Here is a 13,463-nt window from a genome sequence, read left to right as displayed (position 1 = left end):
GATATGCGACATGACCTCTTTCGACCAACTTCGTGACCTGGGGGTGCTGACCTGACCTTGACCTGAGGTCAACACCCCAAGTTGACCTGACCCGGACAAAAAGTATATCATTCGACGCGCCTGAGCGAGGAGGCGAACACGATGCTGCCAAAATCGGCGCTCTGCGGCCGTTTTTTGCGAAGTTATTCACCAAAAACTGAACCGTACCTTGGGGCACTTGACCTGACCTCAGAGGTCACCGGTTGACCTAGGACCTTAAAATCGGGTACCAATCTCTGCGTCTCGTAACGGCGCACACGCTCGTTTTTTCCGCGACGCGCTAGCTCCACCAGGGGCGAAACGGCGAGGGGGGGTCGTACCCGCCCCCCCCCTCGGCCGGCGCGTATGTAGAAAACCAATAGGTCCGGCGAGGGTTAAGGCGCTGTGCAAATAGATGTGCTGGGGTACACGGTGCACGTGCTGTGCACGTGCAAACCTTTTGATGTTGCACTCTGTGACACATATACGGGCAGAGCGGGTAGCGCTAGCAAGCTCAAAGTGCCAAATTTACACAGGCCACCCAGAATGCATTCGAGCATAGTTATTGAGCATATCTATCTCCTGGTGGACCCCAAAGGTGCGCTCTGCACGTGCAAAAAATTATCCGCGCCGGTCGGTGGGGATGCTTGGACACCCCATGTAGGTTTATGTAAATATCTCGAAAACGGCGTTGTGGAGCGCCGCCGTTTTTAGCACACCCTTTCATGAATCTTTTTCACACATGCTGCATAACTTTCAGACCCAGGTCACTCAAAGTTAGGTCACCAGGTTACGTCCAAGTGGCCTTACCTTAGGAAAAGTTATAATGCCTGTCATAGCTACACAGACTGAACAATCGATCTAAAACGTTGGCGGCGATTACTAAGAGCACCGTATAGGTATACGTAAAGTATCTTATCCATAGTAAAGTATCAATTATCCATAGTAAAGTAGCTTATCCATAGTAGGTGTCAACCACCACTGATGGCGTTGTAACATGTTTTGAAGGCACTAAAACTATAACTTTTAAACTGAATGCTTGATTCGAAATCAGCTCCAAAAACTGTCCTAGAAACATGTAAAACTCGAAAAGGTGAACCAAGGTCATTAAAGGTCAGTGACCTTGACCACATTTTCACGTGACCTTGACACCCACCATATCGCATGTGACCAACATCATATCACATGTTTGAACGCTTGAAACCACGAAAAGACAGCAAACGCGCGGCTAGTGCGCGCCGACGTACGCCGAATCACGATTCCGGCCAAACGTGGCCTCGTAATAATAACTTAATATCATGTGGTGGCCTGGGCCGGTGACCGCGGCCAAGAAGAAATGGCTCTAACTTGACTGAGAAGCGGGAGATCAGCATCTGATATTAAGTTATTATTACGAGGCCACGTTTGGCCGGAATCGTGATTCGGCGTACGTCGGCGCGCACTAGCCGCGCGTTTGCTGTCTTTTCGTGGTTTCAAGCGTTCAAACATGTGATATGATGTTGATTGTTAGTCACATGCAATATGGTGGGTGTCAAGGTCACGTGAAAGTAAGGTCAAGATCACTGACCTTTAATGACCTTGGCTCACCTTTTCGAGTTTTACATGTTTCTAGGACAGTTTTTGGAGCTGATTTCGAATTTAGCATTCAGTTTAACATTTAAGAAGTTGTAGTTTTAGTGCCTTCGTAATATGTTACGACGCCATCAGTGGTGGTTGACACCTACTATGGATAAGCTACTTTACTATGGACAATTGATACTTCACTATGGATAAGATACTTTACGTATACCTATATGGTGCTCTTAGTAATCGCCGCCAACGTTTTAGACCGATTGTTCAGTCTGTGTAGCTATGACAGGCAGGGACCGCGGATTCCGGGGGGCAGGGTGTGCAATTGCACACCCTGAAAATCCTGAGGGTGTGCAAACACCTATTTTTGCACACCCACAGTTCGTTGTGGGGGCCCATGCGGCCCTGGCGCTTGAGTGTCCCAAGCCGATTCTCGAGGGCCCCAGCGCGAGCCTGATGGTCCCGCACCGGTGCCTGAAGGCGTGAACAGGCTCTAGTGTTATCTCAGGGGTTATCTCAGAACCCCACCCACGCCATTTTTAGTGCTCCCACCGGCTCTTGAGGGCCCAGGCCGATGCCCGAGGGCCCCAAGTCGATGTCTAAAGGTCCCACGCCGGTGTCTGAGTACCTACATGGCTAGCTCAGGGATCCACGCCAGTTTCTGAGGGCCCTAACCGGCTCTTGAGGGCCCCTGCCCCCTGCCCTCCTTAACCTCCTCTTGGGGCCGATGCCTAAGGGTCCCGCATCAGCACCTGAAAGCCCCCACAGTTATCTCAGGGCCCCACCCCAGTTTCTGAAGGCCCTCACCGGCTCTTGAGGGGCCCTAGACCGATATCCAAGGACCTCTGGCCAATGCCCGGGGCGCAGGCCGATGCCCGAGGGCTCCAAGCCGTTACCCGAGGGCCTTACACAGCTATCTCAGGGTATAATGCCACTTTCCGAGGGCCCTAACTGGCTCTTGAAGGCCCCAGGCCGATTCCTGAGATACCTGAGATCCTGAACCTGTTTGTCAGTGAGTGAGTATGTGAGTTTGTCCAAGCTTTTTTGGTCCTGGAGTCAAAATGGGTGGACCGATCGGGACGAAAGTGGGACCGTTTGATTCGTCTCCGGCGAGGTAAACTTTTGGTGCTGGCCTCGGTTCGCTCGGTGCTTCGTGGCACATGCTATTCCGCTTCAAAGTTTCGGTGACACGAAATTTTTTGTCAAGGCTACAGGTCAACCAGAGGTCACGGGCAAAGCCATACTGGCGGGACACATCGTTAACACCTTGAACCAGTTTCCAGTGGGGTCACCGTCTGCTAGGGGTGCAGGCTGCACGTGCTGGGGGCGGAAAACCGTTTTGACGTGAGGTCCTCTGGCTCAAAGAAATTTTAAGCTATCAACCTCAAAATCGGTTCAATGGTAGTCCCAGGCAAGGCCTCCAAAATAATGCACATTTGGTTGAGCTAAACTCTGTGGTGCATGAGCTATGCACGTGCAAGCCGATTGCACCCCTTCGTACGTTGCCACGCCTGCAGGGTAAACGGCAGCTCTAACTGGTTCAAAACTTGCAGGTCATAAGAAGAATACATTTGATCACGACATTCCGGCGAGATAATATCCGAGGGGTGCAAGCTGCGCGTGCGGGGGGCGGATAACGGTTTTGACGAGGGATCCTCTGATCCCGGGAAACGTCGATCTAGCGACACAAAAGTCGGTACACTGATAGAACTAGACACACGCTACATGATGTCATGAAAATGACTGCACTGGGGTGCCTGGGGCATGAACTATGCACGTGCAGTTAATTCATATCTTACTGTAGGTAGATATCCACACCAATCTCGCGTGCTTTCAAGCATTTTTGGGATGTTTCGGTTGGTTTCAGGTTCCTGGTTCAGTCCAAGCTCAGTCTGGGTTTCGGTGGTTTTGCCCGGTGTGTGCCCTCAGCACCGTTCCTCCAATTCTGGCCCAAGGCAACGCAAGAGCGCTGCCGGCATCTAGTTCTATGTACATGAGGTATTCCAGAGGCCGTTATGGGACCTTCAAAGACCGTGTGCGGTGCGCCGGTGACCCTTAGAATTGCCGGCGTTGGGTCTCAGGAGCTGGCGTGCGGCCTTTATGGGGCCCCAAAGCCAGCGTGTGGACCGTAGAGCAATGGGGAAGCTAAGGGGGGCCGGAGGCCAGACCCCCATAGGTCATAGGGGCCAAATCGATGGGCCCAAACATCCCGCCGGCCGTGTTTTATTTTTAAACTAATTCATGTAATCCATGATAAAAAGAAGTGTGCCAACATCAACTGTGCAAAAGGTCTCTCTGAGGCCCGTAGGGGCCCTTGAAGGTCACTGTAAGCCTTTAGGGGCCTGCTTGGTAAAATCGGAGATCGATTTGGATCACGTTGCATGCATGCATGTGCATTTACTCTGCTCATGCATCTCCTGACCGTAAGATAAGATAAGACCGCACGTCAGCGATCATGACCTGATCGCGGTAGAAGCACCGCTACCACGGATAAAGAAGAAGCCGCGGACGGTCACCACTCGGTCAGTTGGACAGACAGACTTCAACCATCTGTGTCTGGACCTGCTGATGTCAGACTGGTCTCCACTCTACACCGCGGAAAGTGTTGATCAGGCATACTCAGCGTTCCTTCACATCTGGAATGCAGCCATCGACACACACTGCCCTCTGAAACAAGTCCGTCTCAAACACCCGGAATGTCCATGGCTGACGCTCAACGAAGACCTTCAAGAGCTGCAGGCGAGACGAGACCTGGCGCGGAGACAGAGGGACTCGCTGCGCACCGAGAGCGCTCAGCGGACCTACTCTCACCTCCGCCGTGAGTTCCGATCTCGCCTCGCCAGGGCGCGCGCTGAGTTCTTCTCGACACCAACATCGTCAACACAGATGTGGAAGACGCTGCGCTCGTTCGCCCTGAGCTCATCCAAGAACAAAGCTGACGTCGGTCTGGACGAAGCAACTGCCACATCCTTCAACAGGTACTTCGCCGGCGTCGGAAGCCGCATAGCGGAGGAGCTAGCTGCCCAGCCGGGCCCTCCGCTGCCGCCCCGACCGCCGGTGGTGACCAGTGCTGCATATCGCGTCCGGGTGGCGACTCTTCCCGAGCTCGGAGACGCTCTGAGACGTATGTCGAACTCGAGTGCTGTGGGCAGTGACGGCGTGTCTCTGCAGCTCGTGAGGAAGTGTTTCCCTGTGATAGGACCACATATTTTGTATGTCATCAACAAGTCATTCGTCTCTGGGCAAGTCCCAGCTATCTGGAAACGCGCGGTTATAGTACCGATTCATAAGTCAGGAGACAGGACGCTGCCATCTAACTTCAGGCCCATCAGTGTTCTCAGTGTGATAGCAAAGCTCGCAGAGAAGGTCGTAAGTTTGCAGCTTGTCGAGTTCATGGCTGAAACTCAGTTTCTAACACCAACGCAATATGCCTACCGCCCAAAGCACTCGACTGAGGACGCTGTGGTAGACGTAGTGAGCGCCATAGCTGCCAACAGAGACAAGGGCCAAGTGACATGTCTGACATCTTGTGACCTCTCCAAGGCTTTTGACACTGTTGATCGTGAAAGACTGCTGCAAAAACTCAACTGGTACGGAATATCAGACCACTGGCTCCGAGATTATTTTAAGGACAGAACACAGGGTGTGCGGGGTAGCACCGAGCTGGCAACGGTCGATTTTGGCGTGATACAGGGTAGCACTCTGGGGCCCTGGCTCTTCAACACCCTCACGAATGACATGCCATGTCATCTGTCCGCCAACTGCAAGGTAGTATCGTATGCTGATGACATCGTCCTTATGCACAGCACGCTCCCCACCGCGGACGGTCTTGCTGAGCTTCAGCGGAACGTAGAGGCTGATCTGGGAGCGGTGGCTGCATGGTTCCGGTGCAACGGACTGAAAGTCAACCCTGACAAAACAGAGATGACACTGGTGGGAACTACCTCGTCTGTCAAAAAAGTAACCAACTTCAACATCACCTTCGACGACATCAGGTTGGAACGCACTGAACACATGAAGTTTCTCGGCGTCTCACTTGATCAGACTCTGTCGATGGAACGACAGACAGCCCGTGTCGTGCAGCGCGGGTATGGCACCCTCGTCACGCTCAGGAAGCTGAGAGGCACGCTGCCTCCCTCCACCATGACAACGCTCATCCAAACCCTGGTCATGCCTCACGTCACCTACTGCCTGCCTGCATGGGCTCCGCCCACGCATCAGCTACAACATCGCATCGAGAAGATGCTGAACTTCGCCATCCGCATAATCACCGGTAAAAAGAAAACCGATCACGTTTCAGCCGCTCGCAGACAACTGGGCTGGTTGAAATTTGCCGAAATAATCGAGCTCAGAGACTGTGCTTTAGTGCACAGACTTGTGCACTGCACCGACACTCCACAAGCCCTGAGATCGCTTGTGTGTGCCCGAGCGGATGTGTCCGAGCGGACCACTCGTTCGGCCACCGACGGTGTCCTACACGCACCGCGATGCAGGATGGAGGTCACACACAAGACCGTGCCAGTTCGTGCTTTACGGACATGGAACCGTCTGCCCAACGAGCAGCGACAAAACATCAACCCGACCACTTTCCGAGCCAGCGTAAGAGCAGCATACGCGAGCCAGTCATAGATGCGCCACCTATCATCCGTTTTTTTTTTGTCTGTGATTTTTAGCCAAGCTGTGCCATGTGCGTACTTTTATATAATTTTATACGTTTTATCACACTCGCGTGGGCATACCTATTTTTATCTCATGTTCTCTGAAATCTGCTTCAACGACTGTGTGATATACGTGTCCTTTATGTACTTTGACACTGTGGCGGTAAAAGCCAACATTGTTGGATCCCACTAAGACATGCAATAAATAAATAAATAAATAAATAAGATGCTCGCTCAGTCATCTTACGACCGTCAATTTTGAAGGTTTTCCCGCCCCGCTTCCTTAGAACCGGCTTATTCCGGAGCAGTGGCGGCGCTGACTTTTTGGAAGGGGCCCGGCGTGAGGTGGGGGGCCCAGTCGCCACATCTTGCACACCCTACGAGAATTTGAATCCGCGGTCCCTGATGACAGGCATTATAACTTTTCCTAAGGTAAGGCCACTTGGACGTAACCTGGTGACCTAGCCTTGAGTGACCTGGGTCTGAAAGTTATGCAGCATGTGTGAAAAAGATTCATGAAAGGGTGTGCTAAAAACGGCGGCGCTCCACAACGCCGTTTTCGAGATATTTACATAAACCTACATGGGGTGTCCAAGCATCCCCACCGCCCGGCGCGGATAATTTTTTGCACGTGCAGAGCGCACCTTTGGGGTCCACCAGGTGATAGATATGCTCAATAACTATGCTGGAATGCATTCTGGGTGGCCTGTGTAAATTTGGCACTTTGAGCTTGCTAGCGCTACCCGCTCTGCCCGTATATGTGACACAGAGTGCAACATCAAAAGGTTTGCACGTGCACAGCACGTGCACCGTGTACCCCAGCACATCTATTTGCACAGCGCCTTAAAGCGCTCGTCCAGTAGTGTCAGTGTGCCAAATTTGGTGTGCCTAGGACAAGGTTTTCCGGAATCGGAGGATGCATTCTCAAAACATGTTTTTCGTCCCTGGCGCGTGCATTCCGCACCCCCTGCTGCCGAGCATGCCACATGTTAATGATCAAACACCGGGACATGTGACCTGTGAATTTGGCACCTGTGCCGCCCACCGTTTAATTTGGAGCGTCGCTTAAAGGTTTTTGCCCTTCCCGACTTTGTCGGCACGTGGCACGCGCCACGTGACACCGAATGACCTGTGACATGCATCATCCCCTGCCTCAAGGCATTACCCATCGAACGGTACCACCAGCATCTCGATCCGATCATCCGTTTAGACGCAATTCCAATTGTAATGGTTCGATGACCTTTCAGAGCACGGGTTTTTGGCAACGTAAAATGGCGCCTTGTCGGCTTCACTATCTTCCATAGGAGGTCCATTGGGATCGTCAGTCCAGTTTATTTATACGTCCGTGCCCGGACGGCATAGAATCTTCGTCGTCCGGGAGACATCGAACGCGGGGTAAGATTGATGTCCGTGGATGATGTCATGGCGCTTAGCAAAATCTGTTACTGACGTCATAAGACCACCTTTTCCAAATTGAAAACCATTAAAAATAATACTTATTTGAGTAAGAAAATAAAGAGTCAACGACTTTTTTACTTTCATTTACATGTGATTTAAATTATACTGATATTGTTTTGATATTTGAAGAAAAAACACTTAAAACTAGTATTTCATTGAGCCAACGAAATGCCGCATTTTGATGATATCACAAGTTCATTTCTACTTCTGCATTTATAATACATGTTTAGGCAGATGTGCCGCACAATGACCTTGGCGATGGCCTTGAGGTCTTGGCCGTCTTGGCCTTGACCTGGCTATTTATGGTCACCGTGGCCTTGACAATTTAAAATGCGTGCGAATCCAGATTCCAGATTCCAGAGTGCATAAACCAAGTGCAATACTTTATTGCCATAACAATAACCCTTGCCATAACCGCAAGCAAAGTAGAAGTTTCAGTACAGTCAGCGATCTATATGTTACAGGCAGTATGAAAACTCAGTCCATTTGCAAACGGCCTGGCCCGATTCAGGCCGTTTGCAAACGGCCTGGACAGCCCAGTCAGTATGCAAACGGACTGAAAAGTCAGGCCGTTTGAATACGGGCTGAAATTCCAGGCTGTATGCAAACCGCCTGAAATTTCAGGCCGTTTGCAAACCGTCTAGGCCGTATGACAACTTTCCAGACACCAGGCCGTTTGCAAACGGTCTAGGCATTTTAAAAACAATCTGGTCTGCATAAAGTTACAGCTGGACAATGTTGAGTTTGTTGAAGCACGACCGTTTCATGACATTACATGGCACCAATGGCACCATGAAATCCTGAGGTGCATTCGGCATCCGGAAAAATATTGTCAATCGGATATTCTCCGTCGGAAAATTATTGTTGAGCGCCTATCTTCAGCATGTCTCCTTATAGCGATACCGTTCGTGATCCCCGATGATTCTCGCTAGTTCCGGAAAATTCTCCCTGATTTTCCCGATGACGAATGCAGTTCTGGTCAGGAAGAGATTAGCAGAACTGAGACCCGGCCCGTATAGCGCCCGGTCGACCCGCGGGCTTCCCCCGGACTTCAAAGTTTCGCCTTCCACCGCAATGGTCAAGTATTGCCGGCGCACGCCACCGGCCAGCCGCCGGCGGTCGACCGGGCGCGGTGACGACTCTTATGTGAACCAGTGGCGCGGGAACTTCTTCCAGACTGGGGGGGGGGGGGCTGAACCATAATAGAGATCAACCTAGGGTACCCCCAAATCAATGTTTTCACCGGTTTTAGGCCACTTATTTTTCAGACCTTGGCCTTTTCATAAAAAAACGCAAATATTTGCAAAAAAGTCAGGTATTCCGTCTCAGCTGAGTGAAGAAACTACCGTTTTTGCAACCTGGAATAAAGGTTTTAATCTGCCAAATGAGTTGCCGAGCCAGTGAAATAGGTGGATTTTTCACTTACATGCTTTCTTCCTTTGTGACCCACAACCCCTAATTTGGGGAGGACAAGCTGCCCCAAAGGTTCCTGACCTCATGAAAAGTTGTGGGGCACCGCCCCCACGGCCCCAGAGCTGTGGGAGCAAGCTTCCCCCACTGCCCCCTCCCCCGGTTCCCGCGCCTATGTATGAATCTATGAAATTATGTTGGTAGATTTCCGATTTCGATTCCTCCAGCTGGGGGGGGGGGCTCAAATACATTACGAGCCCCCCCCCCCAGCCGAAAAGTTGGAGGGGCTCAGCCCCCGCTAGCCCCCCCCCCCCGGTTCCCGCGCCTCTGATGTGAACTCTGATGTCCATTGCGCGCTCCGGCGTTTTATGCCGCAAAATAATCGGTGAGTCTTGTAGTCATACGTTTCACCAGACCTCACCAGTAGTGGCTTCACCAGGCTCCATCAACTGGATGGCCGTACACAGGCGGACTGTGAACTTGTATAATTAGTAATATTGTCGAAAACGGGCGGGCCGAGCATCAGCACAGTAAGAAAATGTTCGACGTATGTAGACGAGTCATTCGGCATGAAATGCGCAAGCATTTACATGGATGCAACCTGATCATCGACCAGACTGGATCCTTTAAGTTCAATTTTCAGAGGCTGTTGTACTTCGCCAGACCGTTTGAAAACTGACTAGGCCGTTTTCAAACTGTCTAGGCCGTTTCAAACTGCCTAGGCCGTTTTCATACGGCCTGATATTTCAGGCGGTTTGCAAACGGCCTGCTTTTTCAGGCCGTTTTCAAACGGCCTGACTGGGCCAGGCCGTTTGCAAACGGACTGGGTTTTCATACGGTCTGTAACATATATACCGTGAGTCAAACCGTGAAGTGACGTAGGTACCCAAGGGGGACGCCGGTGGAAACAGGGCGCCGGAGGGCATATTAGTCACGTGACATTTGGAACTGTTCCCGCTCCAAGGGCCTTCTATATGCCAAACGTCACGTGTAAATTTCACGAATTGATTAAATCGCCCCAGGCGCCCTGTTTTCACCGTCGTCCCCCAAGGGGGGGGGGGCACGGGGGCCATGGCTCCCTCTGAGCGCCTCAGGGGGCCCCTCAGGCCCCGGTATATTTTTTCAAACATTGGATAAAACATCTTACTAGGAAGAAAAAATGATATCAAAGTTTCATTTATGTGCCCCTGGTTACCCGAGGGGCCCCTAATGACCCGATGGGCCCCTGCAGTCATCCGAGGGCCCCGGTTTCCTGGGCCCCTGGTCGCCTAGGGGGCCCCTGGTAGCCGGGGCCTGGTCGCATGGGGGCCCCTGATTGCCTGGGACCCCTGGTTGCCTGGGACCCCTGGTTGCCTGGGACCCCTGGTTGCCTGGGGACCCCTGGTCACCTGGGCGGCCTGGGGGCCCCTAGTACCCTAGGGGGCCCTGATAGCCGGGGGGACTGGTCGCATGGGGGCCTCTGCTGGTTGCATGGGGCCCCTGATCGCCTGGGGCCCCTAGTCGCCAAGGGGGCCCCTGGTAGTGGGGGCTTTGTCGCATGGGGCCCCGGTTGCCTGGGACCCCTGGTCACCTGGGCGGCCTGGGGGCTCCTGGTCACCTGGGCGGCCTGGGGGCCCCCGGGTGACCTAAGGGCCCCTTCGGAAGCAGGTGGCCCCCTCCTGGGCGAAATTCTGGGTACGTGCCTGGATTTAAGTAATCTTGCAAGTTGCAAGTAAGTACCTACCTACTAAATCGTGACCGTTTATGACATGGCTCGTCCGGCCCACCCAAGGCCATATAACCGGCCCACACACCGCCTCCTTGCAGCTTCCATCAGCGTCCATAAAGAGCTATAGCATTCGGTTGTTCTATATACCCTGGAGCATTCGGGCCGTCACGAGACGCAGCGGCCAGGGAATCGTACCCCCGCCGTCCGAAGGGGGCGGTTGTCGCCCCTTATTATTTCTTTGTGCTTTTCTTCAGAGAGTCAGAACAGGCTAGCAGAGTAACCGCTAAAACCTTGCAGACCTAGCATCCGAATCAAACTGGATCTAGTGACCTCAGCCGCATTTTTAGGTCAGGTCAGGTCACTGGCCAATTGCGTCATAAGTGAACCTCTACAGTTCTACACGGTCCTAAAATTTCGCCCTCTCAAGATCTCATAACTTGAGTATCTTCGATTTTTCCTAAGGGTCACCTGATGTCAGGTAGGTCACGTGACCTCACCTCGGTGACCCTGCCCTCGCCATAAGAAATCAATGGGGTATTTATGGAAACCGCTAGTTTGACGTCGGAAATGATCTAAAACCACCTTTAGCACACGGAATCGTGATTTCATTCGCTCCTTTCAACAAGGTTCGATGTTAAGCTTTTACGATCGTTGACCTTGTGTTACTGTATATTTAGGACGTAACTAATGTCATAGGAGTGCTTGTCGATAGCTCCCGAGAACTGAGCTAGCGTCTAGCGAGTCGGAAAGGCCGTCAGTGGTCTCGGGAAGACCTGCTGAATCAAATAACGTGCAACATGCCCTCATTCGACCAACTACTAACTAGCAGTAGCTTCGTGACCTGAGTGGCTTTGACCTAACTTTGATCTGAGTTCAACAGTCAACATCCTAAAGTTGACCTCACCCGAAAAGTATGCCATTCGCTGCGCCTGAGCATGAGAAACACGATGATGCCAGAATCGCCGCTCTGCGACATTTTTGACGAAGCTATTTACTGAAACCGAACCCGTACCTTGAGACACTTGACCTGACCTCAGGGGTCACCGGTTGGCCTGAGGCTTAAAATCGGGTACCACTCGCTGGGGCTGGTAGCAGTTCATTCGCCCGTTTTTACGAATCTCAAGATCAGTTAGGGGTAAAACGGCGAGGGGCTCCTTAGCCTCCTACCTCCCCCCCCCCTCGGTCGGATCGTAGGGGAAAGTTGGGTAATAAACATTCGACATGTTTTAACCCTCGCACGACCAGGCCATTTCTCATAACACGAACGACCAGGGGGGGGGGGGGTTGTTACGACCCCCCCTGGCGTTTCGAAACGGAAGGTCGTAGAGCTTAGCGGAAAAAACCAACGGATTGCTCTCAACGAGATCTCGCGATTGGTGGTATATTTTTTGGTCCTAGGTCAACATTTGACCTACTTATGACCGGTCAAAGGTCAAATTTTCCGAAAAAATCAAACTTTTTCAACTTTGCGCAACGATTGCGGCAAAACGGTGAGAGATATTAACTTCAAACCTTCAACAACGTATTCCCCACTCAATTCTGCATCATATATGGTGTTTTTGGTGTATTTACCCTATAAAAGTAAGAGGCCTATTGCTGATGAGTGATATGGTGTCACATCACCCTCCGGTGTTTGTCCCGATTCGTCGGCTGTTGACCACTGCTCCGCTATAAATACTGTAGGTAACGACTCAGAAAAGATATGTGGATATCCACTGCAATGTGGATAGCATCAGCAGAAAACCTCGGGACTCGGTACACACTTCGTGAAAATCCGGCCGGAGGCTGTACCTCTTATGACGTCATAACTCCGTGACCTGACCTGACCCGGTCAATTTTCTTGCACCACACGATAGCCAATGCTTGCCCCAACATGCATGGGAAGTTTCATCATGATCCATCAAACAATGTGGGTATCACCGGCAGAAAACCTAGGGATTCGGCGCACACGTTTGGTAACTGTCGGCCGGAGGCTGTACCTCTTATGACGTCATAACTCCGTGACCTGACATGACCCGATCAATTTTTTTTCGGCAAAAGATGCGCAAAGGTTGCCCCAGAGGGTATTGAAAATTTCAGCCCGCTACGACAAGCCGTTTAGCGTGCACTTCGAAAAAACCTCAGGGGGGGTTGATACAACCCCCCCCCCCCCCCTAGGCGTTCTAGGGTTAAAAGGTAGATCGCTGGAAGTGGACAAGTTTTCTGTTGTTGACCGATAAGAAGTGAAAGTCATTGTGACCTAGGTAGGTTAGGTAGGTACCCTTTAAAGGAAAAGGGCCACCTTTAACATGGGGATTGAAACTGAGATAGCCATCTTGTAGCCCGTGTCCGAAAACCTGTATGTCTACCTCCTTACGGCCGATTTCGGCCTCCATTCGTAGTTATCGGCAATTTTAAAAGAAAATACGCCAGGAATGCGTCCTTATCCCAGGAATGCGTTCTTATCCGACAATACAGCCACCCGCGGCGAGGCTTTGGTTTTTTACCAATCAGCTCCAACCAGCTCAGCTTTAACCAATCAGCTTATCTGACACAATCCGACGAGTCTGTCTTCTGAACGCTGATTGGCTTGAGTGTGACGTCATCGCTATGCCATCTAGAGAGTATCAACATAGTACCAATATGTTAAATAGTTTTAAATA

Source organism: Amphibalanus amphitrite, unplaced genomic scaffold (genome assembly GCF_019059575.1).
Source record: "Amphibalanus amphitrite isolate SeventyFive unplaced genomic scaffold, NRLGWU_Aamphi_draft 000042F_arrow, whole genome shotgun sequence".
In the NCBI taxonomy this organism is placed as follows: Eukaryota; Metazoa; Arthropoda; class Thecostraca; order Balanomorpha; family Balanidae; genus Amphibalanus; species Amphibalanus amphitrite.
Note: the sequence above shows the minus strand (reverse complement) of the source record.